This window comes from Balaenoptera physalus, assembly GCF_965194825.1.
Source record: "Balaenoptera physalus genome assembly, chromosome: 4".
Classification (NCBI taxonomy): Eukaryota; Metazoa; Chordata; class Mammalia; order Artiodactyla; family Balaenopteridae; genus Balaenoptera; species Balaenoptera physalus.
Window position 1 is genome coordinate 41603194 of NC_138891.1, and position 26060 is coordinate 41629253.

The 26060-nt window shown below is 43.5% G+C and overlaps 1 long non-coding RNA gene across 1 annotated transcript in view; it reads right to left on the reverse strand.

Annotated features, from left to right (window-relative positions):
* Positions 1–20007: 20007 nt before the first annotated feature.
* LOC309660448 overlaps positions 20008–26060 on the reverse strand; it is a 35623-nt gene continuing 29570 nt past the window's right edge. Inside the window, exon 3 of the long non-coding RNA XR_014263406.1 lies at positions 20008–22713. This is a non-coding gene — a long non-coding RNA (uncharacterized lncRNA). The remainder of the gene's footprint in view (positions 22714–26060) is intronic.

The window sequence follows — 26060 nt, forward strand, 5'->3', positions numbered from 1 at the left end:
AATCATGACAGGGACTAACAAGTACAGGACAAGAGGAATGTAGCCATTGTCTGGGTGGTCAGGGAAGGCTTCCTGGAAGAAGAGATATCTAATCTAAGATCTGAAGAATTAGTGAGGCTTAACTAAGCAGAAGTAAGAGGAAGGAGAACTGGGTGAAAAAGTATTTGAGGTAGAGAAAGGAACATATGCAGAGGTCTTCATGAGAGGAAACCCTTGGCTTTCAAGAAATGAATGTTGTGAAGAACGTGAAGGGCAGAAAGGTCATGGAATGTGGAGAAAGGCTGGAGTGATTACAAAGGGCTATAGACCGAGGTAGAAGTTAGATTTATGAAGATAATCAAGGCCATTATTGGGTTTTATGTAAGCAAGAGTGTGTCTGGCTGACCACTCATCATTCCTCTGGCTATGATTTAAGTGACCTGGCCCTTCAGCTCATATGTCAGTTCCACAGAAGGGCTGCCCTTGAGCATCTAGCTTGCACAAGGAGGAGGGTCAGAGCTCTGGCTTGAGTGAAGGTTGGACATTTTGACTGAGCTCGGCTGTGACTGAGAAGCTATGAGACCTGGCTGGTCTGAATCCTAAAGAGGGATTCAAAGATCTCAGTCAGCCACAGCTCTTGGAAAACTAAAGCCTCCCAACTTATAGTCAAAGGGTAGAAGCTCTTCCCTGAAACCAGTTCCACAAGGTCAGGGAATCCCTTGCGACGGTGAACGCCAGAGGGAACCAAAGCCGGGCCTTTGAGGAAGAGGTTTGAGGAGAATGTGGGTGTTTCTCATAAAATGGTAAACAGGATCTTTCATTTTCTCTTGGCCTCAGGCAGGTATGAATTGCAAAACCAATATATTGAGCCTATTCCCCAGAAACAGCGCTACTCTCACAACAACCCACCCTGACAGAGTCTCATTACTCAGCTCTAAGGGTTTAAAAACCCCACAGGGCTTAGCAGCAACGCTGAGAGAAGTGAGAGAAGGGGAGACCTGTGAGCTCATGGGGTGAGAGCGGGACCCTCTGCAAGGGCAGGACCTGCACCCATCTGAGAAACCAAAATAAAGAAGAGGCACCAACACGGAGTGCGTTGGAAGACAGCTGGTCACCTCCAAAAGAAGGAAATGAAAAATCCCACAAATGTGAGTGGAACCAGGGTGAGCGGAATTTCCTCCTGCTGTTCAGGAAGGAGGGTTTCATGAGGCAGGTCTCCAAGACAGAAAGCAATGATTCATGAGCACAGAGCTCTGTGTCTGCCTGGGCTCCATCCTCAGAAGACCCTCAGGAAGAAATGAGGTCTTAGTGCTCAAAAGTTCCCATCAGTCTTTTCTCTTGAAAGGCCATTGTGAAAAGCCTGACGAAAACTTGACAAGTGTAAATATTAACCATGTGCTGAGTGAAGAGAACTTCTCAAGCAAGAAACTAGCCGCTATTTTTACAGATGTGTGTAAAATAAATATCGCCCCCTGGAAGCACGTCTTCCTATCTCTAACACCACATCTCAAGTGGTGCTTGAGGTCCACCCAGGCTCTGGGCTCTGAGAGGAAGTGTTTCTTGATGCAGGTGAGACTTGCATGGACCAGCTTTGAGTAAGTCTGGCTTCTAAATAAGTTCAGAAACCGAGGGACTCCTTGGTGATCAATGAAAATGATAAATGGTCTGGAAAAGTGACCATTATGTGGGAAGGCTACAGAAATTGAGGTCTTTTTTTAGTCTGAAGAAATAGGTTGAAGAAGAAAAGCCTGGGGAATCGATGGGGCTTGGGGAGCAGAGCACTTGATAGCAGTCATCAGATATATTAAAAGCTACGCGTAAGATGTGAGTAAGGTCTTCTCAAACGCAGCGGGGAAAAATGAGGAAATGCACTTAACTAGCCACTCAGTCCTCTAACCCAGTTTGCACACTCCCTTTTCCCCCAACTACTATCCTCTCCTCCAAAAGCTATTTAGAGAACCTGGGAGTTTGTTTGTGTTTCAAGACCACATATACTCTTCACTCGTCCTACGGCTTTATCTCTGCAGCTATCATTTTTCAAAATAGTTGCCAAACAACTATGGACCACTGTTTGACAGAATATGAGATCATTAGTAAAATACAAGATTTCATATGAGTAAGCACACTATCTCAGCTATCACTTCTGTCCTTAAAAGTCCCCTCCTTACCTACGGCCAAAGTCATAGGCGCCTTATAAAAATAATGATAAAGAGGCTTTAAAGATTTCAAGAACTCTTGGCTTCTCTCACATTTGGATTCAAGCCCTCTCACTTTAGTCTGGTTTCCTAAGATACCATTCTGTTGCCGCAAACCTGGAGTCTCCACAGGGCCTCTGGATGGATGACTCAGTTGTCCTGAAACATTGGTTTTGTTTTTTGTTTCAGCCCAATTTCATTTACCATCTCATCTTCGGTTTCGTAGTTTACAGTCTATGGGCAAATCCCACCCAATGTTATTGGTCAGCTCCACAGTTCAGCTCCCTGAGGAAGGCTCCTGTTCTCTAGAGGGAGGCGCCTACAAGTCCTGTCGGCTGGAAGGTTAACAGAAGCTCAGGAAGACCCAGCCAACATCTCACAAATGGCATTCTTTGGAACAAGCCATGTTAGTGGATTACACTAACATCAGGACTGCAGAGTCAGATAAGTGGGGAGAATGCTGGGCTTAAGTTTATCACTCTATCCCAGTGCCTAGAACAGTACCTGACACACAATAAATAAGCAAGAGTTGTTGATTGAATATGTGAATTAAATACCTATCGATAGGACTTCTCAAAAGCTTTAAAGTGCTGGTGTGCATTATAAACCTGCAGGAGGGTGACAATTTGCTCAAAACTTCCTCAAGGGATCCCTCTCTTATTTTTCACCAAATACCAATTAACATCTCATGGGACACAATTATACTGAGGAACTCAGTTTGGGAAATGCTGACCTAGTTTCTTTTTCCCCTCCAATGTGATTTATCTACTGTTTTAGCCAGTCATATCTTTGAAGCCAAAGCTACCTAAAAATAAATAACTATTTTTTATAATGCATATTTTCCTCCAAACCGCAAAAGAGAGTTTCCTAGCTGTGGAATCAGTTTTTTATGTAGTTCCCCAAACGAGCAGCACAGGAGAGAATGACTGGCCCTTTAGAGGAGCCATATGCGTTAAAGATCTTGAGTGACTGGTCGAATCCCAAGAAATAGAGGCTATTTGGTGATTTGCTATTGTTATTTTCTGGCCAAAAATACCTGATTCAAATAAACTTAGGTAAAGTTTTAATATCAGTACGGTTTTCATGCAGTAGCTTTAAATTAAAGGTCATTTTTCCTAGAAGTTTGAGTGCCAGATAGCATTTAATGTAGCTGTGCCTCAGTTTCTCCTGCTTCATGAGACATCCTCCTCCTCCTGCCTTCTGTGTATGCTAAGAAAATGCCTGAGTCACCCATAAACTCAACAACAAAAAAACCAAACAATCCAATTAAAAAATAGGCAGTGGATCTGAATAGATTTTTTTTTTTCAAAGAAGACATACCGATGGCCAACGGGCACATGAAAAGATGTTCAACGTCACTAATTATTAGGGAAACGCAAACCAATACCACAATGAGATATCACTTCACACCTGTTAGAATGGCTATTACTGAAAAGACAAGAAATAACAAACGTTAGAGAGGATGTGGAGAAAAGGGAAGCCTCATCCATGGTTGGTAGGACTGAAAATCGGTGCAGCCACTATAGAAGACAGATCCCTCAAAAAATTAAAACAGAACTATCATATGGCCTGGCTATTCCAATTCTGGGTATTTATCCAGAGAACAAGAAAACATTAATTTTAAAAGATATATACACTCCTATGTTCACTGCAGCATTATTTACAGTAGCCAAATATGGAAACAACTTAAGTGTCCATCAATGGATGAATGAATAAAGAAGATGTGGTATACATACACAGTGCAATACTACTCAGCCATAAAAAAGAATGAAATCCTGCCATTTGCAACAACATGGATGGACCTTGAAGGTACACTAAGTGAAATAAGTCAGAGAAAGACAAATACCATATGATTTCACTCATATGTGGAACCTAAAAACAAAACAAAAAAAAGAACAAACAAGACAAAAACTCATAGATCAGAGATCAGATTAGTGGTTACCAGAGGGGAAGGGGATTGGGAGTAGGTGAAATGGATGAAGGGGGTCAACTGTTTGATGACAGATGGTAACTAGACTTGTGGTCTAGTGTGGGAATCACTTTTTAGTGTATACAGATGTCAAAGTATAATGCTGTACACCTGAAAAGATATATATATATAAATGCCTGAGCCAACAGATGTAAAGAATCTACAACTTTTCATACATCTGTGCTTTGTATGTATTCACAATTAATTATAACACTTTATCTACCATGCAATTATTTATCAGGAGCAGACAGAAAATATGAAGTTGGAATGGTCTCAGAGTGGCCAAAAGAAACATCTATTTCATGATTTTGCCCTGAAGTTTATATACTTTCCTCACTGTAGTGATTCTTATATTTTCACTCAGAGCCATCTTTTCTTTTTTTTAATCACCTGGACAACTTCTCAATTTTTAAAAATTAAAAGAAATTTTAAACATTTTAATACAATTTTTAAAGGATACATTTCATTTGCAGTTATTATAAAATATTGTCTATATTCCCCATGTTGTACAATAATATATCCTTGAGCCTATCTTACACCCAATAGTTTGTACCTCCCACTTCCCCACCCCTATATGCCCCCACCCCACTGGCTACCACTAGTTTGTTCTCTATATCTGTGAGTCTGCTTCTTTTTTTGTTATATTCACTAATTTGCTGCATTTTTCAGATTCCACATATAAGTGATATCATACAGTATTTGTCTTTCTCTGTCTGACTGATTTCACTTAGCATAATGCCCTCCAAGTCCATCCGTGTTGCTGCAAATAGCAAAATTTCATTCTTTTTTATGAGAGCTAACTTATTTTTATCTCACACATAATGCTAACAAGTTTAAGAAGTAGTTTAAAACTTTAAGAACAAACTTAAGTTTCTGAGAATTAAAAAAAACAACCAAGCCTGGGGCTCTTCAGCGTGATGGACAAATGACCTTACTGCAGTGATCTGTTTAAACCCTTGTCCTGGCATCCCTTTCATTCTGATGGCTGCGGGCTCCATCTCTTTACATCTGTAAGTCTGGCTGATGTCTCACATCCGGAAGCAATCCTCCTTGGGAGGCACAGGAAGAATAAGGGCATTATCATTATGGAAGCAAAATCCAAAGACAGAAATAAATTCAGCTATTTACATCTATATGTAATCAGCTATACAATTATTAAACATTAGAAATTGGCATTTTCTTTGAAATCTGGGTTATATGGCCACCTTTGTTCCAGATACCTGTAGGTAGACATATTTGCTTCTTGAATTAACTTTATTTCTCTCTGCTATGGGAATATTTCTACATATAAAAACAGACTCAAGCATTTTAGTTTCTATGGCACTAGGAAAAAATGAAACCTGTTTTCTTTATGAAAAAAAAAAAAGAAAAAGGAGCCCATTTCTTTGCGTGTAGGCATATGTGTCTCCCTCTGGCTTCCTGGCCAAGTCAAACAGGTTGGTTCAGCGCAGAGGCCTTTTATAGTGTGGCGATCTGGGCTGCACGTGTCTCATCTGTAAAAATAAAGTACAGAACGAGGGTTTCTGTCAGTTTCAAATGCGATGATATGCATGCTAGTGCTTCGAGAGGGGCTATAAAAATACAAGGCATATTATTACCAGTGGGGTGGGGATTCCAGCCAGGTACCAGGGTAAACGTGGTCAGGAGATGGGGGAAAAGACTCTCAGGAAGCCCCTGAAGGCCTTGCCCACCTACTCCTTAAGCTGCAGAAAGGCCTCCCCCCTGACCCTGGCAGGATGAGAGAGAGAGACTCAACCTCTCCTTTTCTGCTTCTTGTGGTCCTAGAACTCTGCTTCCTTCTGACCACCCTCTGTGGAGAGAAAGTAAAGTAAAATAGATGGCAATAGAAGAAAGCAATGTGTACGCATTCTTATGAGCCTGGCCATGTTAATACCAATCCTTTCCTGGGACAACTGCTTCATCCCTGTAAGTCTGGTTGATCTCTCAACTCTGAAACAATCCACCTTGGGAAGGATGGGGCAGGATAAGGAGCTTTTTTTTTTTTTTTTTTTTAATTAATTTTTATTTTATTTTTTTGGCTGTGTTGGGTCTTCGTTTCTGTGTGAGGGCTTTCTCCAGTTGTGGCAAGCGGGGGCCACTCTTCATCGCGGTGCGCGGGCCTCTCACTATCACGGCCTCTCTTGTTGAGGAGCACAGGCTCCAGACGCGCAGGCTCAGTAGTTGTGGCTCACGGGCCCAGTTGCTCCACGGCATGTGGGATCTTCCCAGACCAGGGCTCGAACCAGTGTCCTCTGCACTGGCAGGCAGACTCCCAACCACTGCGCCACCAGGGAAGCCCAGGAGCTTTTATATTGCTGCATATATTGCTCCTAAAAAAAGTATTTATACATAAGATATATACATATATAATATATGTATGACATGTGTATAAGATATAGATATAAACATATAAAGTCTGGAGTTTGTATCGGTATCCAGCCAGTCCTTTCACTGGAATCATGGACTTTCATTAGAATCACTGTCCTTCTATCAGAGGTCCCCAACCCTGGGCCACAGCCCAGGATCAGCCCTCCTATGATACAGGGCAGAGCTGTAAATGTTGAAGAATGGATCTAAAAGTAAAAACGCCCAAGACTGGCCCAGGTATTAACAGTTAAAATGTGAAAATTGATCTTCCAGTAGCTGGAGCTAATGGGCTTCAGGAGGCAATTCACTGGGTAAATAAAGGCTTGTTCTCTAAATCTCTGGTCACTCTAACAAGGGGGAAATCCTCTTTTTTGGTTGAAAGAATTCGTAAGTAAAATACTTCATTCTACAGGTAGCAAAACCATGGTATTGTTACTCAAGAGAGGTTGAAAATATAAACAGAGTTATACACTTAGGTAAATTAATTCCATAAAAATGCATTTAGCACCTATGATGTTCACGTTGCAAAGGCAGAGATTCCTAAATGATGTGGCCATGGCATTCTGGAGTGCTATAAGCCAGGGGTCCCCAACCCCCAGGCCGCAGACTGGTACCGGTCCTCGGCCTGGTAGGAACTGTGTCGCACAGCAGGCAGTGAGCGGCGGGCAAGCCAGCAAAGCTTCATCTGCCTCTCCCCATCTCTCCCCATCGCTCCCCATCACTCCCCATCACTCGCATTACTGCCTGAACCATCCCCCCCCTCCACCGCCCACCATAGAAAAATTGTCTTCCATGAAACTGGTCCCTGGTGCCAAAAAGGTTGGGGACCGCCACTTCTATAGCTCCTTTGATGTCTTTCTATTGATGGGCCAACCAAAGTATCAAACTAGTTATCTACCAGGACAGTGTACATGGAAACAACATAGCCCGCTTGCAGCAATTTCTCCAGCCGTAGAGCATCTTAGGTCAAGACTGGCTTTCTTAGTGTTTCCCTGTGGACAAAACTTACTGCAAATGATAAACTCTCTCTCTCTGGATTGTATGTCTGTTCCCCTATGTTCGTGCACTGCTCTATACCTGGGTACATGTTCTTTAATCACTCCTGCATTCATTCATCAAGTATGTATTGATCTCCTTCAATGAGTCAGATTTGCCTAAAATGCCTTTTTTAAAAACAAAGACCCTTTGCCTTCTCTTCTCCAGAACCAGGCCACATACCACCTTATTTGTGAAGAATTGCTCATTGCATTTATCACACTATATTTCACCTGCTCACTGCCTGCCTCCCTCACCAGGCTATGAGTACCTTCAAGGCAGGACCCAATCTTGATGATTTTTTAATTCCTAGTTCCAAATACTGGCACATAGGAGACAGTCAATAAACGTTTGTTCACTTGAATTCTATGTGACAGATCCAGGGTCAGGCATGGCAATAAAAAGATGATTAAGACAAGGACCTTGGGACTTCCCTGGTGGCACAGTGGTTAGGAATCCACCTGCCAATGCAGCGGACACAGGTTCAATCCCTGGTCCAGGAAGATCCCACATGCCGTGGAGCAACTAAGCCCGTGCACCACAACTACTGAGCCTGCGCTCTAGAGCCCCTGTGCCGCAACTACTGAGCCTGCATGCTGCAACTACTGAAGCCCACGCGCCTAGAACCCGTGCTCCACAAGAGAAGCCACAGCAATGAGAAGCCCACGCACCGCAACAAAGAGTAGCCCCTGCTCTCCACAACCAGAGGAAGCCCGTGCGCAGCAACAAAGACCCAACACAGCCAAAAAAATATATATATATACAAGGACCTTTCCTCAAGGAGCTCACAGCCATCCCCTCCCAGTTCACCTTACATAAGCCTGGGAAGTATCCATGCCCTTTCTTCTTTTCCTTGTTCTTTCTAGTCCTGCATTAAATATTAAGCAAAATAAGCACGTGCTTACTTGTTCAAGGGGAAGGGGCACCTTGGCATTTTCCCCTACCTCAGGCCCTTAACTTTCGCTGCTACTCTAGATAGACCTGAGCGGAATTTTTTTGTAATTGTCATTATCCGCTTATGTTCAATTCTAATCAGCATTGTTAAAAACAATTTTCTTTGGCACACTGACTAAATTTTAAGTTTGATTTGAAGGTGTCGTCAGATATCTCATTTGTTTTCACCTCATAGTGTGAGAGTTTCACTTCCATTCAGTGTAAACACAAGGGCTGGGTCTGACTAGCATTTAACTCATCAGCTGACTTGTGTAACAGACCTGTATTTGAAGTGATGGACCAGCCAAGGAGGCAGCATTGTTGGTCTGTGTTTAGGGTATCAGTTGACCTTAATCTAGCCCTGCTCCTTCCATTACTTGTTAGCAACTGTGGTGAAAGGCTTGTTGCAGGAACATGAAACATCTGGATAAAAAGAGGCACCTTGGGTATCAAGTCCAATCTGGCCCTGGTCTAACTGCTCAGTCTTTTTTCTTACATGTACCCAGCCCTGTGCTCCATTCCACATCTACTGGGACCCTCAGTTTCTCCCCAAATCACTCCCCTCCACAATATGGACTTCTTCCCCATCCTATTCGCTCATCCAGAGTTTATCCCTAGGAGGACTCAGCTTCAGTCCGGCCTCCTCCACGGGGCCTGTTTGGAAAATGCCTGGAACTCATAATACATCGTGGCAAGTAATAGGCATGGAGCATCTTTATCCAATGTCCCATGAGCTCTTGTGTGTCATTTTTGAATGTTCACTTATAAATAGTTTTTAACTCTCAATTAGCAAGTTCCTGGAGGTCTGAGTTTGTGTTTTTTGGTACAGGGTAACGTGAACAGTAGGTGTACAATAAATGTTTTGTATTAAATACTTCCCAGATTTCAGTTGTTCATGGGACCCCCATCTCTCCCCATTCTCCCCTTTTCCAAATCACAGATCATGGTTGTCACTCTTTAATCCAAATTCAGGCACATTTAAGAGTCTTGTCTGCATCTCTCCCTTAAGGGAGGACATCCCCATGAAAATTCAAATAAACATAGTTATGGGAAGTTTGAACCTGACACCCACCCTCGTTATGTGTCCTCCTGAAGAGCAGTGGAGAGTTTCACTTCCTTATTGTAGTAAAGTTCTCTCCTGTCTTTCAACAAGTGAAGGAGGTCTCCTGGGAGGGATTAAGCAGGATCTAAACAAGGAAATCTCAATATGTCAAGTACCTACCGTCAGCAGAACTGTCTCCTGGAGCCATGGGCAGGGACTGCTGACCTGAGCAAGGTGGGCAAGGTGACAAGTTTGGAGTTGAGCAGGATGGCAGCACCAGTAACCTCAGCTGCCTCTCTGCATCTGCCATAAGCCGGGTATTCTGCGAAGAACATGACAGGCACACTATCCTTTAATCCTCACAACACTCCCATGAAAGCAGGACTGTTATTGCCCCCATTTAACAGATGAACAAACTGGGGCTCTGTCTATCTAACGACATGCCTGAATTCCAGCATCAGCCCAGCCACTACACCACACTGAGTGGGGTTTTCTAATAACTACTTAGGCTCAAGTCCAAGAAATAAAAATGTTAAACCTGAGCTGAGTATGCTTTATGAGCATGAACTGATTCTGAAGTTGAGGCTTCTAAAATGGCTCCAAATATAATTTGAAGTAATTTCCAAGTGTTTAGATTTATTGGGTCCAGAAAGCTCTGAAGATTATAGAAAAAAGGTTGTTATATGACACAGCAAGACCAGCTGCCCGCTCTGGCCAGTCTTGAAAGCTTCACTAAACACAGGCAAAAATGTAAACTCACCTGACTGACAAGAGCAGAATGGTGCTGCAGGTGACCCTTCCTGACCCAGCTAGGGATCCCACCTTGACCTCTAATTGCCTTTATTGTAGACGTGATGGGCAGGGCCAAAGATATGACAATAGCTGTTTATTACAAGTCACTCAGCTGCTGGGAGGGGATGATTCAAGGGTCTTAGTGCAGTGTTCTGGAGCTGAGCTTTTAAAATGCATTGGTTGTGGTACATGTCTCTTTTTGAATTATGGTTTTCTCAGGGTATATGCCCAGTAGTGGGATTGCTGGGTCATATGGTAGTCCTATTTTTAGTTTTTTGAAGGTCAGCTCGGTGCTTTGTGACCACCTAGAGGGGTGGGATAAGGAGGGTGGGAGGGAGGCTCAAGAGGGAGGGGATGTGGGGATATATGTATACATATAGCGGATTCACTTTGTTATACAGCAGAAACTAACACAACATTGTAAAGCAGTTATACTCCAATAAAGATGTAAAATGCATTGGTTATCTGTTAAATCATTGTAGTGAGTAGTTACCAGCATGAAAGAGAGAGAAATGGGGGTGGGGGGAGGAAGAAGGAAAGAAAGAAAGAAAGAAGGAAAGAAAGAAAGAAAGAAAGAAAGAAAGAAAGAAAGAAAGAAAGAAAGAAAGAAAGAAAGAAAGGAAGGAAGGAAGGAAGGAAGGAAGGAAGGAAGGAAGGAAGAAAGAAGGAAAGAAAGAAAGAAAAGAAAGGAAGGAAGAAAGGAAGGAAGAAAGGAAGAAAGAAAGGAAGAAAGAAAGAAAGGAAGGAAGGAAGAAAGAAAGGTGGAGGGAGGGAGAGAGGAAGGGAGAGAGGAGAGAGGGAGAGGGGAAGATGGATGGGGAAGGGGAAAAAAAGAGAGAAAATGGAGTGCATTTCACACAGTTTAAGTATTGTTTTGTTGGAAATCATTTTTTAAGTATATAGGCTTACTGGAACATGATGTAGAAATCATAGTCTAAAAACACATGAGAAACACTGGCTTTGATCCTTGAAGTAAAAAGTTTCTTCAAAATACAGACTATTGAACTTCCACAATGACTGGACTAAGTGGAAACCCTTCCAAAGTTTTCCTTCCTTCCCACCTAGCTTAGCTCGCTGGAGACGTTTGAGAACATTTCACGTTTGTTTAACGTGTCCACAAGATTCCCTCCCTATCCTCCATCCTTGGGAGCTAAGAAAACACATGAGTGACTATTTCCTGAACCCTTTTTCCTAGCCACCTAAAAAGGTTTCAAACTGTCTTAAGTTTCTGAGCATTTCTTGGGCTGGGCACTGAGTGTAGGATTCAGACCCCCCATGAGCTCAGGCTGAGTGAGTGACCCCACTCTGCTCCCATCTCATCTCTTCCTTTGTCTCTCACCAAATTGGGATGCCTTGTGCTTAGAACTATTTACTGTCTCTGCATCCCCACAATTCAGTGCGCTGTATGCAATAGACACTCCGTAAATGTTTGGTGAATAAAAAAAAAAAAAGAGTGAATCTGCTATCAGTAAAGATCAGCTAGGTGAAGTACATTTAGCTTTGTTAAGGCCTTTCATTGACCAAGAGGTTAATGAAATTTGCTTGCATAGTCAGTGTCTGGCTTTGAACCCAATTAAAATTCATCTTCCTCTGATTAACGGGGTTAAGTGAAGGTCTCCAAATTACAGTAAAGGATCTAGGAGATGCGTGTTCCCATCTCATAAATCGTGGCCCCAGCGAGCATTGCCAGGAGACCAGTTATTTGCCTAAGAAAGCAAATAAATAATACCTGGAAGAGGAAAAATGCTTCTGCATTTGGGATACAGACAGGTGAACAAAGGAGAGAGGGGAAAAGGCAGACTCGGCCTCACAGGGAGAACCCTGGTGGATCAGGAACTCACCCAGAGGCCAGAGAAGATGCTGGTTGCCACACTGGAAACCAGTGAGGACTGGTGGGGAGAGACGTTTCTGGGTGCCACCCACATGATGCCTTTCAGTTGTCCCCCAACTTTGCCCCAAGGGAGTTTAGTGTCAGTCCTTGAGAGAGAGGGCTATTAAACATCAGACCATACAGCACCCTTTCTGGGCTAATTCAGGAGCTGTGTCACTAGGGGGGAGCGACTGTCCCCCACCTCAGTCCACACAGGGTGAAACCCCAACAGTAATGGCATCACAGAGGTTGCCTCAGGGTGAGAGACCATGGCTGCAGGGGCTCCTGGTCAGACTCCCAGCATGACAGTGTGAAGCCTACGCCCGTAGCAGAAATACTCTGAAAGGCATCACGGAGAACTATGGAGTCGCTCAGAGACTGAGGAAAGGAGAATCCTATGTGTTCTGGCCCAGGCTGTTGGGTAGCTGCTCAGCGCTAAAGTTAGCTTCCCTTCCTGTCACCATGATTAGCCAACCCTTCATCTGACCCTTCTCAGCTGATGTGGCTTGGCAGAAAATAGGGCTACACAGCACTGTGGAAAATCCTTCAGCATCAATCAGCCTTTTTCCAAAGAATTCAGATATCTGCCAACCCAACCCTGGGGAGCTCATTCATGTCCAGGAAATGTGCTAGTGAGTCAGGCCCTGGGAGCCTAATTTCATTATTAAAGAAGGTTCCTATCCTATGAGGAACTACAGATCTGGACTCTGTCTCTCTCAGCATATTCTAAACTTAGGATACGGGGTTCCATTGTGCAAAGCACACTTCTCTACAAAGCCACAGAAATCCCTTCTGAAATTACAGCCAGGCAATACTCTTTTGTTTCTATTCCATTATCACATCAATTCACTGACAACATGTACCAAAACATCTAGGAAATTTTCAAGCTTTGTACAACTGTTGAAGAGACTTATACAGAGGAATACTGTCATTGACTCGTGGTTTCCAGTAAGAGGGAAAAAAACCAGGCTCCTTATTTCTTAAGAAAAATCTATCCATTGAAATGTCATCCACTTGTTTTGTTAAAGACCTTGGGTGCTCACATGCCCTATAAGCTCTTGAGGTGGAGACAGTGTGTCCTCACGTTAAAGGAGAGAGAAAACATTGGTGGGCTGAGGGGTGTCTCATATTTTTAAGATTTAAGTTTCTACATTGCACGTTCGATTGGAAAGCTACCAAAACCAGCTGTAACAATAATAGCTGTTGTTTATTCTGTATTTACCATATGCCAAACACTTTCTATGCAGTGTCTTATTTAATCCTCAAAACAACCCAGTGAGCAGAGCTGACATTCAGCCTGTGTGCAACAGTAGGTTTATAAGCTACTGAAATATTTCCTTACTGGTTGGTAAAATATTCACTGCCCTGGGACCCCTGTGTGACAGCTCCCACCCTCCCCACATACACAGCATGCTGTCTATCCTTACTCTCCTCCGAGGACCTCCAGGACTGTTGTTCTCTACACTAACGTGTTAATGCTGGTGATGTTGTGATTGGGCAGTGTCTAGGCTGTACTCCTGATTAAACATCTTCAGTGTCTCCCCTGCCTTATGAGGTACATATGGTTATCCTCATTTGCAGATGAAGATCGGGAAGCTTTAGACAGTATGGCAGACTCTCTTTTCCAAAATTAGCTCCAACAATATTTCCAAGCATACATGCTCTTCAAGAACCTTGTCACTTCCCCATCAAGAGTTGGTATCTATCTCCCCTCCCCTAGAAACTGGGTGGGCCTGTGGGGCTGTCTCAATGAACAGAATGTGGCAGAAGCAATGCTGTGTGACTTCTAGGGCTAGGTCAGCAAAGGTGATCCAGTTTCCACTTGGCTTTCTCCGGACACTCACTGGAAGAATACAACCACCATGGAGAAGAAGCCCTGGCCACTTGAAGAGGCTGTGTGCAGGCGCTCTGGCTGACAGTCTCGGCTGAGGGCCCAGCTGACAGCCAGCATCAATAGCTAGACGTGTGAGTGAAGGAGCCTTCAGGTGATTTCAGCCCCCAGCCTGTGAGTTTCCAGCTAAGGCCCCAGACATAAGGGAGCAGAGACCAGCTGTCCTGCTGTGCCCTGTCTAAATTTCTGACCTAAAATGTGTGAGTATGCCAAATGGGAGGAATTTGTTACATGGTACTACATGATCCTAACAGAGAGATTAAACAATTTGCCCAAGGTCACACAGCTAATAAGTGGTGAAGCCAGGATTTCTACCGCAAATCACCTGACTTTGAAAGCTGGCATTCTTAACCACCAGGTGACACTGATCCTGTGGCCACAACACCAAGAGGCAACATGGTAGGGCAAAGATGCCAGCTGGACAATCTTTCAGTGGATGCATGGAGTTGAAGGATGGGCCAAGCTCTTTTTATGCTGTGGCTCTGTGGTTCCCATTTCCAACATCATCTCCCAATCCAAGATGGCAGCTCCAATTCTCGCCATCACATCTGCATTCCAGACATTAGGAAGAAGGAAAAAAGAGAGGAGCATGCACTGTTCCTTTCAAGAAGATTTCCTGGGAGGTGCAGACCCTATTTCCGTTTAACATACCACCATCCAGACCTTAGGTACATGATGCACCTAGCAGCAAGTGATGACCTTGTGTCCAGTTAAAAACTAGAGGCATATTTCTGTATATTCTAGAGAGTAAAAGGAAAGATCTGACATTGGGAAAACTCTCAATCTCTGCCATAGAAAATAAAGGGGATTGGGTAGGAAAAGTGATTTCAAATTTGGAGCTATACTAATCCCTGTCTGTCTTCCTCTACTTTCCCCAATCTTTTGGCTTAAAAAAATTATTTATCATCTATTAGTAAATGTTTTGTAGAGGATTTAAGCTGACTTTTCTGTAAGAGTTTTGAATACCTTGAGACAACAGGAATCCCCTGGCTGTGTTGCAAGGGGAGATCTGCCCCGAAGATAATCTGGGCTCAATCTACTATGACCCATCGTGCTCCAAAAGAGTGGAAATGCTGGGTGGACCAAGAACCTAAGAAAATGGTGTCCTATTCAGGCATCACACCAGAGAAAGCCACACATGGTTGGCTGGTGGTTCTGGCATGACTGAGAAATAAATGTGACAGTGAACTTTGAAGGAGCCCATTTCCAGTTTTCAAGGTGCATTTCCTTCCCTCTTAAGGGTACATCTAGAGAATATTTCAGATGATGGCTGCTCGGATGACTACAGTGCTGAAACTGATTTCACTGATTACTCTCTAAAATCTGAATGTCTACTGTCTTCTACATTTCCAAAGTCCTTCCCAACATGGAAAGCTTTTAGGTAGGTGAAGGTGGAAATCACAGGGTCCCTTGGAACAAATACATCATTTGATCTCATTACAAGCCTCTAAGGTCTGCATTTTTCAGGGCTTGATGACTCAAACGCAAAGAATTCTTTAAAGAAGGGACCTGGAACGCCATAAACAACAGAAGTGAGTTTAAAGGAAAGAAAATCATAGCATCCCCAATACACAAATCTGTCTTTACATCATTTTGATGAAAATTTGCCACCATGTTACTAAATAAAACAGAAGATCAAGTATGGCTTAGCAGTAGGGAGAAAGGGCTGCAAATAAAATGTTCTGTTGGCACAAAAATGCAACATCTGTTTCTGAAGTGGAGTCTATCTGATCTTAATTAGAGATGTCTTCAACTTGTTTCTACAAGAAATAGGACTACAGCCTGTATAGAATGTTTCACCCAGGCCTCCAGAGGAACTCGGGAAAGGGTACATAAAAAGAAGGCTTAACCCCATGAACTCCCTGAACTCTAAAAGCCTGATCCTGAAATAAAACTGGGTAGGAACTCTGTGACCAGCAGATGAGAAAGGGGCAGGGGTTTGTGCTCTGCCCACAGAGGAACAGGGTAAATTTTGCTATGGATGTTTCCCTCAACCACATGTAAAGCCAGCCTGAATATAAAAGCAGTGTAAGTCTGCATAGCATTTTGTGATATACAAATAGGTTTTCACACACATCACCCTTAGCCCTCTATAAGACTTTCTGCAGCTTGTAGGGAAGGCATACTGTCCATTTAATTCTGATAATGGAAACTAAGTTTCAGAGCACTTGTGATTTTCTAGGAGTCACCAGCTGGCGAATGGAAAAGCCAGAACTCAAGCCAGGTCTCCGTTCCCAAATAGATTATTCTTTCCACTACACCACATTTCTCTCTCTCTCTCCACTTTTCCAGGAGTCCAGACTGTGTAAATACATACAGCACAGATATAGTGGTTTTAAAATATGTCCACAGAATTCTTCAAAACTCCTTCTTATAACAGTAGGCAATACTCATTCCTCTCGCTTTCAGCATGGACTGGACTTAGTGACTGTCATCTAACAAATAGAATACGGTAGAAATGACTGTGTCATGACAAGTTCATAAAAAGCACTGTGGCCTTCTCCCTGCTCTCTCTTGGATAACTCATCTGGGAGAAGCCAGTGGCCACATTGTAAGGGCACTCAAGCAGCCCTACGGAGAGAACTAAGGCCCCCTTCCAACAACCGGCAAAGAACTGAAGCTCCTCCCAACAGCCTTGTGAGTGAGCCACCTTGGAAAAGGATGTCGTCCCAGTCAGGTATTCACATGACTGCAGCCTCATCTGACATCTTGACTACAGGCTCGTGGGAGACTATGAGCCAGAATCACCCAGCTAAGCCACTTTCAAATTCCAGGCACATAGAAATTGTGAGATAACAAATATTTATGGCTTCATACCACTAAGTTTTGGGGGCAATTTGCTACACAGAAATAGATAACTAAGATATTAGGGAATACTTTATTCTGTTCCTTGACTCCCAAGGGTGTGTTCTTTCCACTATACCATACATTTTCCTATCTTACTCCACTTTTCCAGGTTTCCAGACTGTGAAGTACATACAACCCAAGAAACTCCTCATTCAGTTCCTTGGCTCCCAGAAGCCCTACCTTTTGGGCACATTCACCCAGATTCTTATTATCTTTTAGCTATTCTATTCATCTGAGTCAGTACGTTAATATTTAATAATTTAATAATAATCATCCCTTCCAGATACTATGTCTGTATTTTAACAGGGAACTTCATCATCTTAAGCTAAAGGGCAGTCTCAGCATAAGGTAGAGTGGGAGGGGAATTTCTGGCCCTTGAAGATCCCTAGAGCTGTACTCATAGTGTTCCCTAGTCTTTCTCTTTGCGTGGATACCCTACAGGCTATGCTCACTGTGTGACTACCCACGACATCCAGGGACCCAAACCCTGAATTTGAAAAGGGTCCTACAAAGGAAGTAATTGAAAGATGAAAAGTAGAAGGTGGAATCTGAAAAGGCTACACACCGAATCATTCTAAATGCTATGACATTCTGGAAAAGGCAAAACTATGGAGACGATAAAAAGATCAGTGGTTGCCAAAGGTTAAGGGCAAGGGAGGGATAAATAGGCAGGGCGCAGAGGACATTTAGGGCAGTGGAACTACTCTGTACAATACTGTACTGACGGACACATGTCATTATGTACTTGTCCAAACCCATAAGCTGTACAACACCAAGAGTGAACCCTAATGTAAACTATGGCCTCTGGGTGATCATGATCTGTTGATCTAGGTTCACTGGTTGTAACACATGTACCACAGTGGTGCAGGATGTTGATAGTAGAGGAAACAAGGGCATATGTGGGGACACAGGGTAGATGGGAAACCTCTGTACTTTCTACTCAATTTTGCTGTGAATCTAAGATTGCTGTTTAAAAAAGTCTATGAAGACCTAAAAAATAACATCTAAAAAAACAAGTAGGAGGTTAGTCTAGATTCATAAATTGTATAGAAGAGAGGCAGACAGCAATGGAGAAGGCCACAGTTTTAAGGAAGGCCTCCATCCAACATCAGAATTCTTGATGCCCATGTAATGAGGAGTCAATATGGCACCTCATCAACAGCAGAGTCTATTTCTGAGCTATTTGTTTCCTGCCCAGCCTTGGGCTAGATCCTGGGAGTACAGTAGATGACTTCCCAGATCTACATTCTACTTAAGGAAACAGTATAACACACAAAAAGGAGAACAAGCAAGAGCAACGAATACAAACCAGCATGATATTGGTTGCTGAAATGCAAGGCAGTGAGGTCAGGTGTGGATTGACCAGTAAGATGGGGGATGAGAAGTGGCTGAAGTGGGGTTTAAATGATGCAATGCACAGAAGATAAGATAAAAGGTAAAGAATTGGGTGGGAAGAGTGGCTATTTGGTGGGGATTCGAGTGAAGGTATCTTAGAGGAGCTGGATTCTGGGTGATGTTTTGGGGGCACTGTTTTGGGATTTTCAAAGAAGTAACTCTAAGTCTATGGACTTGATGTTTCTCTCCAAAGTCTCAGAAGATGCAGAGCGCTCCTGATGGTGGAAATGGAACGTGGATGGGCTCCCTCTGCCTCCACAGGGAGCCCTGCCTGCTGCTGAGTGGGGATTGCGCATGGGGATGCTAAATCTGCTTTCACAAGAGGACCCGGTGTTCCCGCCCCACCCTGTGCTTTACTCCCAGAGCCCGGCAGCCCGTGGAACTACCCACTCTGACCCCAGGCAAGGGTTCCAGAGGCCAGCTGGGTGCTGGGGTAAGGGGGGGCTGGCTTGTGGGCTGTGGGTACGAGCCCAGGGCACTCAGACAGACAGAGGTCAGAACTGACTGCCAGACACACAGTGGAAATGAAGGATTAGGGTGCGGGGGCCCCCAAGAGGGCGGCCGATCAGGAGGCAGAACCAGCAAGACTCTCTGAGATGGGAAACCGAAAGCCCAGACCTTGTCACAAAACTTCGCTCTCAAATGGGAAGAGGACCCCTAAGGTGCAGCCCTGAAACTGTGCCTGTCTTTATCTGGTTCCTATCTGTGAAATGCGGATGCTAAATTGTCCTTGCCTCACAGGGACGCTATGAGGATTAGGTGAATTCGTACATGCACGATCACTTAGAACAATGCCTCGCACAAAATAAGTGGTTAATAAGGATTAGTTGTCATGAAACTTGGACAGAAGCATCAACAGCTCCTAGAAAGAAAGTGCCAGAGGAATACACACACCACTTGGTGACAAATACACATCTTGACAGCATGCTAGAAACTCTTTCTGAAAGCATTCTGCTGAGCTGACTGCCCTCTGCTTTAGGGAATGGTACATCCGGCCAAGCCCCCAGGATCCTGCCTCACTCTGTGTGGAAAGCCGCAGCGGGGCTGCGCAGTATCGGGCCCGCCCGTCTCTCACCGTACGCGCAGTGCGGACCGTCCCGCAGCCGTGCAGCCATCCCAAGCCTCAGCCCCCAGCCTGTGGTCAGCAGAGCAACGCTGCTTTCTCCTTTCACGGGGAGATGTGACCTGAGAAAATCAAGTTGCCACTATCTCGGGCACAGCCCACCCTGAAGCCCGCAGTAACTCCATCGATTTCGTGAAGGAGCAGTTCCCAGGGTTATCTTTAGAATTCACACTCCAAACGCTGTAGCAAGGGAAGAATTTTACTGATGAGTGAAGAGATGAAATGGCTTCGCTCAGTCGTCACAGTCACAGAAGGAGGGGCCTTGGCTTGTCGGTAGGACAGAGAAAGTGTTTCAAAAATGTCCATGGCATCTCCCGAGAACTTTCACTTTCTCCCCACTGAAGCAGCTTTCCTTGTCACCATGTGTTGGGTGTCACCAAGGGCGAACGGTTCAGAAGTCTTGGGATCTTCTTCCCTTTCTTTGTGGAGACCCCCCTCCCCACTACTCTTGTGCCAGCATCTGTGTTTTATTCCTCGGCTCAGCTGTCTTCTAGACTTGGAAGCATCTAGCAATGTCGGTCATTCATTCAGAAATATTTCTTAAGGACCCATCATGACCCTGCAGGTGAAAAGATGGATTTGATAAATTGTCTGCTCTCTAGGGTCCCTGTCTACTTGGTAGGGTGACAATCAAGAAAAAAGCAATGCGGTAAACTCTACACTATAGGATCGTTACATTATTATAACAGGGTTACGTGTATTGTAACAGTGTATTATAGCAGTGTACCTGAGGGCCCGTACCCATAACCCACCCCTTGATGAATGTCTTAGAGTCCATCCCTGTCAGGGAGAGTTATGTTTTAATAAAAGTACTGAAAAGCAGAAAAGCTTTCAACACTAAAGAATTCATCTGTGGGGAAGAAGAAACTCCTTGCCAGTGAGAGAGAATTGGGGGCAGGAATTTTCCTTGCACTTTTCAGTCATTTGAATGTACCTTCCTTAGACGGTAGTCCCAGGACCTAAGATGGTAACTCCGATGCCCCACCCTCATGCCAAGTGTCTTAGCAAAAGAATCACCTAGGAGTAACAGTTTTTCTATGGAGAGAGGAAGGTTTGTCTGCTATGAAGAAAAGCAAGATTTTTTTCACCATGTCTTCACAGTAAGGACATGATTTCTTCCAAGATTCAAACCCCTTTCCAGGGGAAGAAGATGTCTGGAGTCGGTTGCTAATGCATCATCATTTATCTGCAAAGGATGCTAATGGGTCCCTGGCCATGGAGGGGGGACTGTCATGGTCCAGGATGCCCAGCTGATGCCCAGCAGCATCAGCTAAAATTAGGCTTTATCTCAGCTGGAAAGATCTCCCTCTTTTGGGAAAAGCTATTATGGGAGATAAAGGGATCTAGTTGTTGCCTTTTCATAACCCATTTCTGGCTAAGAATAACTTCACGGGATCTCAACCACAAGGAAAAGGGGAAGCACTCTACTATTCAGGCATCTTGGAAAGAGCCCCTGCTTTGAACTCTGCCCTGCCCACTGCCACTGATCATGGCCAAAATTAGGGGCACACTGTCCTGGGACCCCACCACTGCTAAGAGTTGACACTCATTTAAAAATAAACAAAACTGGAGAAAAAGCCACTGCAGTTGGGTCTGCAGCTCAACAGAATATCCATAGGACAAACACAGTGTGAAAGGGTCCAAGACAGAAGCCCAGGAGAAATAAAGGGACACAGATCCTCATGCTGCCTTCAAAGAGTTAACAACCCACATGCAAATTTCCCCCAATAGAGCAGAGATTATCTAATAGCCACCTCTCCCCAAGGGCTGCTGAGTGGAATACTCAGTGCTATAAAAGGAGGGGGGAGCTAAGGAGGAGAGCAATTCTGTTGGTCAAAGAAACTTAAAGAAAACACAGGACTTGTGTTGGGTTCTTGAAGCCCAGAAAAAAGGCAAAGTAAGTCAGTCTCAGGACTAGTAATTGTAACTCAAATGACGTTTTCAGGTATCTGAGTCACAGATCTGAATTGTATATATGAGGGGTAGAGCACACTAACTTACAGAAACTTGAGCTGGCTCACATAGCAAATTTTTATTAAACTATGAATTGATTTTAATTGGGAAAGATTTGTTTTTACAAAATGACTGAATCAATTCAGATGGAAAGAAACCAACATATTTTTCAAAAATGACTGATCCAAATGAAAGCAAAGGCATTTATTCATTCATTTTCTCATTCAACAAACATTGAGTGTCTGTTAGTGCCAACCAGTGTTCTACGTATAACGTTCCTGCCTTTGGAGCTTACAGTTTGGTAGGGGAAAGCCAGACAGTAAAACAGATTGAATAAACAAGGAAATATCAGGAAGTAATAAGATGAAAGTAAAACCAAGTTATGTGCTCGAGCTACTAATTCAGATTGGGTGGTCAGGGAAGGATTTTCGGGAGAAGTGATTTTTAATAAGAAATGGAAATGACCAGAAGGAGCTGGAAAGGTAATGATAGGGCGTTGGGGTCATTCCAGGCAAAAAGGAACAAGACTGAAGGTAGAAGTAAGCTTAATATGTTCAAAAAACCGAAAGGAAACGAGGGCTGGAAAGTGATGGGCAAGGGGAGGGTGGTACAAAATTAGTTAGGAAAGCCAGGCAGGGCCACATCATGGAGGCCTCATAGGCCAGGGTTAGGGGCTTGGACTTTATTCTACGTGTGACGAGAAGCCATCAGTGATTTCAGGTGCTGTGTGGAGTGAGCAGCGGTGGCAGGGAGACCACATCAGGGGCCAGAAGCCTGGTGGGGATGGCCATGGCTTGGACTGGGCATGCATGCCAGCTGACCCAAATCTTGACTTTTCCATTGCCCATTGGAAAGCATCAACAAGCTGTACTTGTGTGTGGTTGAAAAACAAAAACAAATTCTCCCAAATAAGATTCAATCAAACCATATAGGGATGCTTTTTTCCAACAGGCCATCCTAGAGTTCAGTTAGTCTCAGACAAAAGCACAGACCAGACACCGCTGTTGAGGTGTCCGTGAATCTTTAGGAGCCTAGGAATTTGGTGAGAAGATGGGTTTGAATTAACTGGACTGGGTCTTGGACAGCTGATGTGGAAAGGAGGTTGGCTGCCGTGGTAAAGAGCAGGGGATACCCCTGCATCGCCATCTTCCTAAAGTAGCAATGGTCTGTCCCTCTGGTGTAAGATGATTTCACGGAGACTCGGTTTGATCTCGAAAGGCATCATAGAGAGTAAGTTTGGAGAACACGAGATGGGACTTGAATATGAATCTCCTCTGGTACCTTCTGAGCTTTTCAGCATATCATTCACTGGTTCTTCTTGGCTGGGCAGAAGAAAGGATCAGATTTCGTCACTCACTGTGCGCACAGAGTATTATATAACGTTCTACAAGGTACATGGAAACTTTAAAAAGCCTATTATTATCATTTGCCAGATGCCAGCTGTGTTTATATAACTTGATTTTCTTGGTTCCTGGTCTCCATTTTGTAAATTAGTTCAAACCAATAAATCAAACTCCATTTCATCCTACGAGAGAGCTTCAGACTAGGCTAGCAAGCCCTGTGTGGGAACTCTTTATAAAAGAATAAGAGAGTCAAGGTTGTGTTCTTAATGCCCATTTTATATGCATGACTTGAGTTGAGCCCTTATGCATAATTCATGCAGTCATTTACAGGCTTTTACACGAGTCCTTCCTTTAAGAGTTAACTAACAGAGGACAATATCAGCCATGGCAACCAGGATGTTATGTAAATCTCTGCACCAACAGAAGAGGGGGTGGGTTGAGAGGAGGAAAGGGGGGTATACATGCCTCCTGATGTTACTCATCATTTATTAATGTATTTAACTGAAAAGAATTCTGCAGGGTAAATATGTGTTTGTACATTACCTCTGGGTGTGAGGGCACTGTTTAACCCTGTGAGCAACCATTTGAATAAATGGAAAATAACTGATTTCACTCATTTCCTCTCCTTCCAAGGAACAGCATCATAAGAAGGTGAACAAAGTCTTGGATTTGATATCAGGTGACACAACATTCTTGTGCCTATAGCCCATTATACTAATCAAGTTACTTAACTCCTTTGAGTCTCAGTTTCTTGTATATACAATATAAATAAAAATACTTGTTCCCATTTATTTACCTCATACAGGGTGAGAGGGGACTACACAAGGGTATAAATAGGAAGAGGAAGGAATTATTGGGGGTCATCTGGAAGACAAGTGACCAGATGTCAGTAGTAGATTTTCCCAGAGTCATTGGGATGATACAGAGCCAAGCCAAAGCTAAGGTCTAGCGAAGTCTTTCTACGACAAAGGTCCTGACATAACTGCTGTTCACTGAATTGCTGGAGGGAACCAAAGTGGGACCCTCTATCTTGCTGAATGGGACTTTGAAATTTTCATTTCCAAAAGCTGATCCAAAAGCAGTGATAGGGTCTGGCCCATGAGTATTTAAAATATTTACCCTTTACCTGACGAGCATATGTTTCCTTCAAGTGCAGGTATAACGCAAGACTAAGTCAAGAAGCAAGTTAGGCACTCTCTGTCTCTGTGTGTGTGTGTGTGTGTGTGTGTGTGTGTCTCCTAGGCTTTCAGTACTGAGACCAGGTCAGGGCTCCTGTCCAAGAGAATCTTCCAGACGGACTGAGTGAAGCCATCACAGTTCTTTCTGGATTTCATACACAGTCCTGGGGTAGCTTCTAACTAATGGGTGATGACTCCTAGACTAACAGAATTCCTGTAGAAAGACAGCAGTCACATTTCCCTGTGAACAACTAGCTTTTGACCTTATTTCCAACACCTGAGAACTGAAGACACCTTCTCGTATATCCCCAGTACTTACTCTTCAATATTTCCTATTTTTAAATTATGGTGTAACTGCATTCTTATCCCCCATTACAGAGGATTTGTGGATTGTTCTGATTCAGCTGTGGAGTAGACAGTACTGTGTTTCTGTTCCAAAATAACCTGTTATTTTTTATTATAAAATAATATATGCTTATTATATACATTTCAGAAATCAAAGAAACATCTGAATGAAGAATTAAAAATTCACTGTCAATATTTGATGTCTTAGGAATTTTTTTTCTGTACGTATGTGAATATACCTGTAATTACAACATTAAGAAACATGGTCTATTTTCCCATAGGAAAGTTCATAATTGGGGTTGTCTTCTGTCTGGATTTCATCATTTCATACATCACAGGGGCCACAAATGATGTGCCATAAAACATAGCAACAACTATAAACTTCTATAACTACTTAAAATTATAAAATGAATAACGGATAATGAATAAATGGGTAATGTTCATAATTCCTACCGTAGATAGCATCCCAAATTACAACGAATGCACAGAGGATTCCGAGCCACTGAGCACCACTGCTAATTTCTCAAGAGGTGAGCATTCTTGGAACCAAAGAGTTCCCTTCCCAACCTTCCAGGAAGAGGAGTCTCCAGGATCACCAGGACAATGGATTCTTCACAGCTTTGCTGTATTCCCAGCAAAGGTGATGCCCATAGCCCCAGTCTCTAAGTATGACCAGTTATTGGGCTGATGTCACTGGGGTCTTTGCCTTTACTCTCTGGAAACTAGAGGCCAGTTCATCTCATAATCCTTTATATCCCTAAACCAGAGTCCAAAAGGCAAGCCTCTCTCAGTTTCTGGTATCTCGCATATTCTTAATTCTGTATTCCTTAGACTATCTTTCTCCATCTCCTGCCATTATGATGCTTTCTTCTAAGAAACCTTCTGATCATTCCCTCTGGAATCCTCACTCCATGTAAAGAAACTTCCAACGCCTCCTATTTCTGGTAATATCGTAGGTTATTTGGAACAACTTCCTGCTGGAAACAACTAAAAACAGCTGAGTTCATCTGCACTCTCTCAACACCTCCATTTCCATTTCCAAAGGATATTGAAACAGCTCGCTTCACTTCAAATGTCAGTGTTTATTAACACCAGAGCAGGGAAGATGCACTTCTGAACTGTCAGAGATTAAATAGTTGAGACAGACATAAAAGCTTTTTTATTTTTTCATAAAAGCTTTTTATGTTGATGTTCTTACATATCATTTATTGACAATCCAATACTGTTTAACGCTTTCCCATCTCATTTCAGGGTTTGTCAAGAGCCTGCTGGGACATTTTTCACAAGCCATTTTGGACCAATTCCTTGGCAAGCAAATGAAATCTCTTTGGAGGGTGGCAGGCCAATGGTGGCCACATCAGGAGAATCAGACTGTGATTCTCTGTTTGGTGCCAAGAGGGCCCATGCTCCCCTTTATACTTGGTTCAGATGGCTCCCCTCTTTGTGTGTGAGTGCGGTTTGATCATTGCCTCCCCCTCTGAGCCCTTCCTGCTCACTCATTTTTCCTACTTGCAGTTTGCGTGAATGATGGGCAGAACTTAGGACTGGGATGGAACTCTGTAACAAGCAGGTGAGACAGACATGCTCCTTGGTCGATGGGAGCATGCAATCAAAACCAGACATCACCATATGGTAAGTGGAAGACCTACAGATAGAATACTAAAACCCCACACAAATATGAAAGCAGTATTTACACGGCACAGCCAGTCCAGGGTCAAGTACGTCTGAGCATAAAGAGAGATCCGGAGCTGGGAGAAATACCAGGTGTGTGTACCTGCATTCAGAGAGCACTTGGGCCCCATT